This window comes from Cryptomeria japonica, unplaced genomic scaffold (genome assembly GCF_030272615.1).
Source record: "Cryptomeria japonica unplaced genomic scaffold, Sugi_1.0 HiC_scaffold_65, whole genome shotgun sequence".
Taxonomy (NCBI): Eukaryota; Viridiplantae; Streptophyta; class Pinopsida; order Cupressales; family Cupressaceae; genus Cryptomeria; species Cryptomeria japonica.
The window spans coordinates 311,258-322,500 of record NW_026728887.1 but is presented as its reverse complement, the minus strand read 5'-3'; the positions used below and the strand labels follow the sequence as shown (position 1 = coordinate 322,500).

General features: G+C 63.1%; 2 non-coding genes across 2 annotated transcripts; both read right to left on the bottom strand.

Moving 5' to 3' along the window:
- Nucleotides 1-2,377: 2,377 nt before the first annotated feature.
- On the bottom strand, nucleotides 2,378-2,496 carry LOC131863543 (5S ribosomal RNA). Its single transcript, XR_009362443.1, has one exon. It is a non-coding gene; the product is annotated as a 5S ribosomal RNA (ribosomal RNA).
- Nucleotides 2,497-10,313: 7,817 nt separating this feature from the next.
- On the bottom strand, nucleotides 10,314-10,432 carry LOC131863579 (5S ribosomal RNA). The gene has a single exon (XR_009362479.1). It is a non-coding gene; the product is annotated as a 5S ribosomal RNA (ribosomal RNA).
- Between the last annotated feature and the right edge of the window lie 811 nt (nucleotides 10,433-11,243).

The following is an 11,243-nucleotide window of genomic DNA, read 5'->3' as shown; positions in this document are numbered from 1 at the left end:
CAGGCCCGGTTGTTGGGTGCGCTCCCACCCTGGCGCGCGCGAAGTTGGAAGTTGGGTTAATTGCCCGGGCGCGCACCTTCGCCAGGGTGGGCACCTTGGTGCGCACACCTTGGCTGGGCTGCGCACCAGGGCGGGCTCAAGATGGCACCAGCATTCCCTTTTTCTCACTATCTTTCAAAACGGAAATTTTAAAATCTCGTTTTTTTTTTGCCTTTTATGGAAATTAGTGAAGGCATCGCATCAAAGGTGCGCACCTCGCTGCCCACCTTGGTGTGCTCCGAGGTGCCCACCACGGTGCGCAACGCCGGTGCGAACCCGGGAGCGCCCCGATGTGTGCTCCAAGGTGCGGCGTGCACGAAGTCGGACCCCGGTTTGCCCCGGGTGCGCACCTCGCGTGCACCTTGGTGCGCACACCTTGGCTGGGTTGCGCGGCCTGGTGGGCACCATGGTGCGCACCAAGGAGCGCTCCGAAGTGTGCTCCAAGGTGCGGCGTGCACGAAGTCGGAGCCCGGTTTGCCCCGGGTACGCACCTTCGCCGGGGTGGGCACCTCGGCTGGGTTGCGCGCCCTGGTGCGCACCAAGGAGCGCTCCGAAGTGTGCTCCAAGGTGCGGCGTGCACGAAGTCGGAGCCCGGTTTGCCCCGGGTGCGCACCTCGCGTGCACCTTCGGCGGGGTTGCGCGCCCTGGTGGGCACCATGGTGCGCACCAAGGAGCGCTCCGAAGTGTGCTCCAAGGTGCGGCGTGCACGAAGTCGGAGCCCGGTTTGCCCCGGGTGCGCACCTCGCGTGCACCTTCGGCGGGGTTGCGCGCCCTGGTGGGCACCATGGTGCGCACCAAGGAGCGCTCCGAAGTGTGCTCCAAGGTGCGGCGTGCACGAAGTCGGAGCCCGGTTTGCCCCGGGTGCGCACCTCGCGTGCACCTTCGCCGCGGTGGGCACCATGGCGTGCACGAAGTCGGAGCCCGGTTTGCCCCGGGTGCGCACCTCGCGTGCACCTTCGCCGGGGTGGGCACCTCGGCTGGGTTGCGCGCCCTGGTGCGCACCAAGGAGCGCTCCGAAGTGTGCTCCAAGGTGCGGCGTGCACGAAGTCGGAGCCCGGTTTGCCCCGGGTGCGCACCTCGCGTGCACCTTCGCCAGGGTGGGCACCTCGGTGCGCACACCTTCTCAATGTTTTCTTGCCTTTTCTGGAAATTGGTGAAGGCAGCGCATCAAAGGTGCGCACCTCGGTGTGCTCCGAGGTGCGAACCCGAGAGCGCTCCGAGGTGCCCACGAAGTCGAAAGTCGGGTTAATTGCATTGTTTTCCCCGGGTGCGCTCCGAGGTGCGCAACATCGGCGCGCACCAAGGAGGGCTCCGAAGTGTGCTCCAAGGTGCGCACGATGGCGTGCACCTCTGGTGCGCACGATTCGGAGCTCGGTTTGACCGGGGTGCGCACACCTTGGCTGGGTTGCGCACCTTTTGTGCGCTCCAAGGTGCGCACGAAGTCGGAGCTCGGTTTGCCCCGGGTGCGCACCTTCGCCAGGGTGCGCACCTTGATGCGCACGCCTTGGCTGGGCTGCGCACCTTGGTGGGCGCCATGGTGCGCACCTTTCGTGCGCTCCAAGGTGCGCACGAAGTCGGAGCTCGGTTTGCCCCGGGTGCGCACCTTGGTGGGCGCCATGGTGCACTCCGAGGTGCCCAAGATTGGTGCGCACCAAGGAGCGCTCCGAAGTGCGCTCCAAGGTGCGCGCGAAGTCGAAAGTTGGGTTAATTGTCCGGTTTGCCTCGGGTGCGCACCTTGCGTGCACCTTCGCCAGGGTGGGCGCCTTGGTGCGCACACCTTGGCTGGGCTGCGCACACCTTGGCACCCGCGTTTCCTTCATTTTAAATTTTTTTTTTTTACAATCTCTCAAGTGGGAAATTCTATAATCTCAACTTTTTTTGCCTTTTCAGGAAACTTTTGAATGGAGCGCATCATTGGTGCGCTCCGAAGTGTGCTCCAAAGCTCTCTCCAGCTGCGTGCACCTGCCCCGGCCGCGCACCCGGCCCCGCCCAGCTTCGCTCACCTGTCCCGGGCGTCTGGTGCGGAACCTTAGAGTAAGAAACATCACCGTGCACCTTGGCCAACGTGCGCGACTCGACCGAGCGCGCACTGGCCGAGGTGCACACCGATTTCACCTGGGTGCGCGCGCAGCACCTCGGGCGCACCGGGGTGCGCGCACAACGCCCGGGTTGCACCGTGGCCTGTGTGCTCGGGGCGCCTCGGGTGCGCGCTCGGTGTCGCCCCCGCGCGCGCGGTAGTGCGGGCAGCGCACCCCGGCCCGGCCCGGCCCCGACGAGAACGCAAACGGGCAAAAGGTTTATTCAAATAGCATTGCGATGCCCGGCGAAAAACTAAAAAAGGGTGCAACACCGGGACTTCCCGGGAGGTCACCCATCCCAGTACTACTCCGGCCCAAGCGCGCTTAACTGCGGAGTTCTGATGGGATCCGGTGCACTAACGCTGGTATGATCGCACCCGTTATGAGCTTGTCGCAGTGTGTACTTAGCAAACCGCGACCCACGTGCGAATCCACCCCGGCCACCCACCCCCGTCGAGGTGCACACCCTCCCTCGCGAAGTGCGCCCCGTTCGCCAAGTGTGAGCCCTGCCCGGGTGCGCGCACCTTGCTAGGGCGTCGGGTGTGCACCCGGCCCGGCCTACGTGCGTGCACCTGTAGGGGGCGTCGTGTGCGTGCAGTGTCCCGTCTGCAACGCGGTGCCCACACACCACCTCGGGCGCAACGACCTGCGCTCACATGTGGGCCGAGTGCACCTTGGTGCATGTTCGGGGCGCCTCGGGTGCACGCTCGATCTTGCCCCGGTGCACCAAGGCGCTCGGTTTGCCCCGGGTGCGCACTTGGTGCAAGGTGGGCACCCAAAATAGGGATCAAGCACCAAAACACAAGTTTCGGGATGCAAAATGGGACCCAAGGACCACAAATGCGTTCCAAGACCCATGATGGGTCCACGAGAACAAAAATGTGTTCCGAGACTTAATAAACAAATATTGGGTTTTAGGAGAAGAAACATGCTCTGATGCCCAAAACGAGAATCGACCCCGAAAAGGCCACAGGCCAAAAGTGGGATGCGAGACAAAAAAAAATGGGACCCGAGGACCAAAATTGGGTTCCCAGGTCGAAGACAGGGCAACCGGACAAGAAACGACCTCTAAGGCTCGAAATGAGTCCCGACGACTAAAACTTGACAAGAAGCACCCATCAGGCACCCAACTCGACACCCATGGGATGCCGACCCACCCGGGCTTCCACCTAGCACACCTTGGCACCCACCCACCCTCGCACCCAACCTCGCACCCAACTTAGCACCTTTGAACCCACATTGGCACTCACCCTGACCCTGGCACCTTGGAACCCACATTGGCACTCACCTTGACCCTGGCACCCACCTTTGCACTCACCTTGGGACCCACCCTGGCTCCCACCTCGGCACCCACCCAGACACCCACCTTGGTTCCTTGGCACCCACCTTGGATCCTTGGCACCCACCCCGACACCCACCTTGGCACGCAACTTGGCTACTTGCCACCCACCTTGGCTCCTTGACGCCCACCCCGACAACCACCCCGTGACCTACCCTGGCTAGGGTTGGTGCACACCCACCCTGGTGCCCACCTTGGCACCCACCCTATGACCCACCTTGGCACGCACCTTAGTACCCACCCCGTTACCCACCCTAGGACCCACCCCGTGACCCACCTTGGCCAGGGTGGGTGCCTTGGTGCGCACAACTTGCCTGGGCTGCACACCAGGGCGGGCTCAAGATGGCACCCGCGTTCCGTTTTTTTCACTATCTTTCAAAACGGAAATTTTAAAATCTCATTTTTTTCTTTTTTTTGCCTTTTCTGGAAATTAGTGAAGGCAGCGCATCAAAGGTGCGCAATGCTGGTGCGAACCCGGGAGCGCTCCGATGTGTGCTCCAAGGTGCGGCGTGCACGAAGTCCGAGCCCGGTTTGCCCCGGGTGCGCACCTCGCGTGCACCTTCGCCGGGGTGAGCACCTTGGCTGGGTTGCGCGCCCTGGTGCGTACCAAGGAGCGCTCTGAAGTGTGCTCCAAGGTGCGGCGTGCACGAAGTCGGAGCCCGGTTTGCCCCGGGTGTGCACCTCGGGTGCGCACCTCGCGTGCACCTTCGCTGCGGTGGGCACCTTGGCTGGGTTGCGCGCCTTGGTGGGCACCATGCAGTGCACGAAGTCGGAGCCCGGTTTGCCCCGGGCGCGCACCTCCGCCAGGGTGGGCACCTTGGTGCGCACAACTTGCCTGGGCTGCGCATCAGGAAGGGCTCAAGATGGCACCCGCGTTCCGTTTTTTTCACTATCTTTCAGAACGGAAATTTTAAAATATCGTTTTTTTTTGCCTTTTCTGGAAATTAGTGAAGGCAGCGCATCAAAGGTGCGCAACGCTGGTGCGAACCTGGGAGCGCTCCGATGTGTGCTCCAAGGTGCGGCGTGCACGAAGTCGGAGCCCGGTTTGCCTCGGGTGCGCCCTGGTGGGCACCATGGTGCGCACCAAGGAGCGCTCCGAAGTGTGCTCCAAGGTGCGGCCTGCACGAAGTCGGAGCCCGGTTTGCCCCGGGTGTGCACCTCGGGTGGGCACCTTGGTGCGCATGCCTTGCCTGGGCTGCGCACCAGGGCGGGCTCAAGATGGCACCCGCGTTCCTTTTTTTTCACTATCTTTCAAAACGGAAATTTTAAAATCTCATTTTTTTTTGCCTTTTTCTGGAAATTAGTGAAGGCAGCGCATCAAAGGTGCGCACCTCGCTGCCCACCACGGTGCGCAACGCCGGTGGGCACCCGGGAGTGCTTCGAAGTGTGCTCCAAGGTGCTGCGTGCACGTTGTCGGAGCCCGGTTTGCCCCGGGTGCGCACCTCGCGTGCACCTTCGTCGGGGTGGGCACCTTGGCTTGGTTTGCCCCGGCTGCGCTCCGAAGCGGGGTTATTGGAGCGCCGCCTCTTTTTTTGTCGGAGCGTTTGGTGGGGTTTCTCGCATTGGCTCTTCCGAGGCCCGGTTGCCACCCTGGCGCGCACGAAGTCGGAAGTAGGGTTAATTGCCCGGGTGCGCACCTTTGCCAGGGTGGCACCTTACCTGGGCTGCGCACCAGGGCGGGCTCAAGATGGCACGCGCGTTCCGTTTTTTTCACTATCTTTCAAAACGGAAATTTTAAAATCTCCTTTTTTTTTTGCCTTTTCTGGAAATTAGTGAAGGCAGCGCATCAAAGGTGCGCACCTCGCTGCCCACCTTGGTGTGCTCTGAGGTGCGCACCCGGGAGCGCTACGAAGTGTGCTCCAAGGTGCGGCGTGCACGTTGTCGGAGCCCGGTTTGCCCCGGGTGCGCACCTCGCCTGCACCTTGGCCGGGGTGGGCACCTTGGCTGGGTTTGCCCAGGGTGCGCTCCGAAGCGGGGTTACTGGAGCGCCCCCTCTTTTTTTGTCAGAGAGTTTGGTGGGGTTTCTCGCATTGGCTCTTCCCAGGCCCGGTTGTTGGGTGCGCTCCCACCCTGGCGCGCGCGAAGTTGGAAGTTGGGTTAATTGCCCGGGCGCGCACCTTCGCCAGGGTGGGCACCTTGGTGCGCAAACCTTGGCTGGGCTGCGCACCAGGGCGGGCTCAAGATGGCACCAGCATTCCCTTTTTCTCACTATCTTTCAAAACGGAAATTTTAAAATCTCGTTTTTTTTTTGCCTTTTATGGAAATTAGTGAAGGCATCGCATCAAAGGTGCGCACCTCGCTGCCCACCTTGGTGTGCTCCGAGGTGCCCACCACGGTGCGCAACGCCGGTGCGAACCCGGGAGCGCCCCGATGTGTGCTCCAAGGTGCGGCGTGCACGAAGTCGGACCCCGGTTTGCCCCGGGTGCGCACCTCGCGTGCACCTTGGTGCGCACACCTTGGCTGGGTTGCGCGGCCTGGTGGGCACCATGGTGCGCACCAAGGAGCGCTCCGAAGTGTGCTCCAAGGTGCGGCGTGCACGAAGTCGGAGCCCGGTTTGCCCCGGGTGCGCACCTTCGCCGCGGTGGGCACCATGGCGTGCACGAAGTCGGAGCCCGGTTTGCCCCGGGTGCGCACCTCGCGTGCACCTTCGCCGGGGTGGGCACCTCGGCTGGGTTGCGCGCCCTGGTGCGCACCAAGGAGCGCTCTGAAGTGTGCTCCAAGGTGCGGCGTGCACGAAGTCGGAGCCCGGTTTGCCCCGGGTGTGCACCTCGGGTGCGCACCTCGCGTGCACCTTCGCTGCGGTGGGCACCTTGGCTGGGTTGCGCGCCTTGGTGGGCACCATGCAGTGCACGAAGTCGGAGCCCGGATTGCCCCGGGCGCGCACCTCCGCCAGGGTGGGCACCTTGGTGCGCACAACTTGCCTGGGCTGCGCACCAGGAAGGGCTCAAGATGGCACCCGCGTTCCGTTTTTTTCACTATCTTTCAGAACGGAAATTTTAAAATCTCGTTTTTTTTTGCCTTTTCTTGAAATTAGTGAAGGCAGCGCATCAAAGGTGCGCAACGCTGGTGCGAACCTGGGAGCGCTCCGATGTGTGCTCCAAGGTGCGGCGTGCACGAAGTCGGACCCCGGTTTGCCCCGGGTGCGCACCTCGCGTGCACCTTGGTGCGCACACCTTGGCTGGGTTGCGCGCCCTGGTGGGCACCATGGTGCGCACCAAGGAGCGCTCCGAAGTGTGCTCCAAGGTGCGGCGTGCACGAAGTCGGAGCCCGGTTTGCCCCGGGTGCGCACCTCGCGTGCACCTTCGCCGCGGTGGGCACCATGGCGTGCACGAAGTCGGAGCCCGGTTTGCCCCGGGTGCGCACCTCGCGTGCACCTTCGCCGGGGTGGGCACCTTGGTGTGCAGACCTTGGCTGGGTTGCGCGCCCTGGTGGGCACCATGGTGCGCACCAAGGAGCGCTCCGAAGTGTGCTCCAAGGTGCGGCCTGCACGAAGTCGGAGCCCGGTTTGCCCCGGGTGTGCACCTCGGGTGGGCACCTTGGTGCGCATGCCTTGCCTGGGCTGCGCACCAGGGCGGGCTCAAGATGGCACCCGCGTTCCTTTTTTTTCACTATCTTTCAAAACGGAAATTTTAAAATCTCATTTTTTTTTGCCTTTTTCTGGAAATTAGTGAAGGCAGCGCATCAAAGGTGCGCACCTCGCTGCCCACCACGGTGCGCAACGCCGGTGGGCACCCGGGAGTGCTTCGAAGTGTGCTCCAAGGTGCTGCGTGCACGTTGTCGGAGCCCGGTTTGCCCCGGGTGCGCACCTCGCGTGCACCTTCGTCGGGGTGGGCACCTTGGCTGGGTTTGCCCCGGCTGCGCTCCGAAGCGGGGTTATTGGAGCGCCGCCTCTTTTTTTGTCGGAGCGTTTGGTGGGGTTTCTCGCATTGGCTCTTCCGAGGCCCGGTTGCCACCCTGGCGCGCACGAAGTCGGAAGTAGGGTTAATTGCCCGGGTGCGCACCTTTGCCAGGGTGGGCACCTTACCTGGGCTGCGCACCAGGGCGGGCTCAAGATGGCACGCGCGTTCCGTTTTTTTCACTATCTTTCAAAACGGAAATTTTAAAATCTCCTTTTTTTTTTGCCTTTTCTGGAAATTAGTGAAGGCAGCGCATCAAAGGTGCGCACCTCGCTGCCCACCTTGGTGTGCTCTGAGGTGCGCACCCGGGAGCGCTACGAAGTGTGCTCCAAGGTGCGGCGTGCACGTTGTCGGAGCCCGGTTTGCCCCGGGTGCGCACCTCGCCTGCACCTTGGCCGGGGTGGGCACCTTGGCTGGGTTTGCCCAGGGTGCGCTCCGAAGCGGGGTTACTGGAGCGCCCCCTCTTTTTTTGTCAGAGCGTTTGGTGGGGTTTCTCGCATTGGCTCTTCCCAGGCCCGGTTGTTGGGTGCGCTCCCACCCTGGCGCGCGCGAAGTTGGAAGTTGGGTTAATTGCCCGGGCGCGCACCTTCGCCAGGGTGGGCACCTTGGTGCGCACACCTTGGCTGGGCTGCGCACCAGGGCGGGCTCAAGATGGCACCAGCATTCCCTTTTTCTCACTATCTTTCAAAACGGAAATTTTAAAATCTCGTTTTTTTTTTGCCTTTTATGGAAATTAGTGAAGGCATCGCATCAAAGGTGCGCACCTCGCTGCCCACCTTGGTGTGCTCCGAGGTGCCCACCACGGTGCGCAACGCCGGTGCGAACCCGGGAGCGCCCCGATGTGTGCTCCAAGGTGCGGCGTGCACGAAGTCGGACCCCGGTTTGCCCCGGGTGCGCACCTCGCGTGCACCTTGGTGCGCACACCTTGGCTGGGTTGCGCGGCCTGGTGGGCACCATGGTGCGCACCAAGGAGCGCTCCGAAGTGTGCTCCAAGGTGCGGCGTGCACGAAGTCGGAGCCCGGTTTGCCCCGGGTACGCACCTCGCGTGCACCTTCGCCGGGGTGGGCACCTCGGCTGGGTTGCGCGCCCTGGTGCGCACCAAGGAGCGCTCCGAAGTGTGCTCCAAGGTGCGGCGTGCACGAAGTCGGAGCCCGGTTTGCCCCGGGTGCGCACCTTCGCCGCGGTGCGCACCATGGCGTGCACGAAGTCGGAGCCCGGTTTGCCCCGGGTGCGCACCTCGCGTGCACCTTCGGCGGGGTTGCGCGCCCTGGTGGGCACCATGGTGCGCACCAAGGAGCGCTCCGAAGTGTGCTCCAAGGTGCGGCGTGCACGAAGTCGGAGCCCGGTTTGCCCCGGGTGCGCACCTCGCGTGCACCTTCGGCGGGGTTGCGCGCCCTGGTGGGCACCATGGTGCGCACCAAGGAGCGCTCCGAAGTGTGCTCCAAGGTGCGGCGTGCACGAAGTCGGAGCCCGGTTTGCCCCGGGTGCGCACCTCGCGTGCACCTTCGCCGCGGTGGGCACCATGGCGTGCACGAAGTCGGAGCCCGGTTTGCCCCGGGTGCGCACCTCGCGTGCACCTTCGCCGGGGTGGGCACCTCGGCTGGGTTGCGCGCCCTGGTGCGCACCAAGGAGCGCTCCGAAGTGTGCTCCAAGGTGCGGCGTGCACGAAGTCGGAGCCCGGTTTGCCCCGGGTGCGCACCTCGCGTGCACCTTCGCCAGGGTGGGCACCTCGGTGCGCACACCTTCTCAATGTTTTCTTGCCTTTTCTGGAAATTGGTGAAGGCAGCGCATCAAAGGTGCGCACCTCGGTGTGCTCCGAGGTGCGAACCCGAGAGCGCTCCGAGGTGCCCACGAAGTCGAAAGTCGGGTTAATTGCATTGTTTTCCCCGGGTGCGCTCCGAGGTGCGCAACATCGGCGCGCACCAAGGAGGGCTCCGAAGTGTGCTCCAAGGTGCGCACGATGGCGTGCACCTCTGGTGCGCACGATTCGGAGCTCGGTTTGACCGGGGTGCGCACACCTTGGCTGGGTTGCGCACCTTTTGTGCGCTCCAAGGTGCGCACGAAGTCGGAGCTCGGTTTGCCCCGGGTGCGCACCTTCGCCAGGGTGCGCACCTTGATGCGCACGCCTTGGCTGGGCTGCGCACCTTGGTGGGCGCCATGGTGCGCACCTTTCGTGCGCTCCAAGGTGCGCACGAAGTCGGAGCTCGGTTTGCCCCGGGTGCGCACCTTGGTGGGCGCCATGGTGCACTCCGAGGTGCCCAAGATTGGTGCGCACCAAGGAGCGCTCCGAAGTGCGCTCCAAGGTGCGCGCGAAGTCGAAAGTTGGGTTAATTGTCCGGTTTGCCTCGGGTGCGCACCTTGCGTGCACCTTCGCCAGGGTGGGCGCCTTGGTGCGCACACCTTGGCTGGGCTGCGCACACCTTGGCACCCGCGTTTCCTTCATTTTAAATTTTTTTTTTTTACAATCTCTCAAGTGGGAAATTCTATAATCTCAACTTTTTTTGCCTTTTCAGGAAACTTTTGAATGGAGCGCATCATTGGTGCGCTCCGAAGTGTGCTCCAAAGCTCTCTCCAGCTGCGTGCACCTGCCCCGGCCGCGCACCCGGCCCCGCCCAGCTTCGCTCACCTGTCCCGGGCGTCTGGTGCGGAACCTTAGAGTAAGAAACATCACCGTGCACCTTGGCCAACGTGCGCGACTCGACCGAGCGCGCACTGGCCGAGGTGCACACCGATTTCACCTGGGTGCGCGCGCAGCACCTCGGGCGCACCGGGGTGCGCGCACAACGCCCGGGTTGCACCGTGGCCTGTGTGCTCGGGGTGCCTCGGGTGCGCGCTCGGTGTCGCCCCCGCGCGCGCGGTAGTGCGGGCAGCGCACCCCGGCCCGACCCGGCCCCGACGAGAACGCAAACGGGCAAAAGGTTTATTCAAATAGCATTGCGACGCCCGGCGAAAAACTAAAAAAGGGTGCAACACCGGGACTTCCCGGGAGGTCACCCATCCCAGTACTACTCCGGCCCAAGCGCGCTTAACTGCGGAGTTCTGATGGGATCCGGTGCACTAATGCTGGTATGATCGCACCCGTTATGAGCTTGTCGCAGTGTGTACTTAGCAAACCGCGACCCACGTGCGAATCCACCCCGGCCACCCACCCCCGTCGAGGTGCACACCCTCCCTCGCGAAGTGCGCCCCGTTCGCCAAGTGTGAGCCCTGCCCGGGTGCGCGCACCTTGCTAGGGCGTCGGGTGTGCACCCGGCCCGGCCTACGTGCGTGCACCTGGAGGGGGCGTCGTGTGCGTGCAGTGTCCCGTCTGCAACGCGGTGCCCACACACCACCTCGGGCGCAACGACCTGCGCTCACATGTGGGCCGAGTGCACCTTGGTGCATGTTCGGGGCGCCTCGGGTGCACGCTCGATCTTGCCCCGGTGCACCAAGGCGCTCGGTTTGCCCCGGGTGCGCACTTGGTGCAAGGTGGGCACCCAAAATAGGGATCAAGCACCAAAACACAAGTTTCGGGATGCAAAATGGGACCCAAGGACCACAAATGCGTTCCAAGACCCATGATGGGTCCACGAGAACAAAAATGTGTTCCGAGACTTAATAAACAAATATTGGGTTTTAGGAGAAGAAACATGCTCTGATGCCCAAAACGAGAATCGACCCCGAAAAGGCCACAGGCCAAAAGTGGGATGCGAGACAAAAAAAAATGGGACCCGAGGACCAAAATTGGGTTCCCAGGTCGAAGACAGGGCAACCGGACAAGAAACGACCTCTAAGGCTCGAAATGAGTCCCGACGACTAAAACTTGACAAGAAGCACCCATCAGGCACCCAACTCGACACCCATGGGATGCCGACCCACCCGGGCTTCCACCTAGCACACCTTGGCACCCAC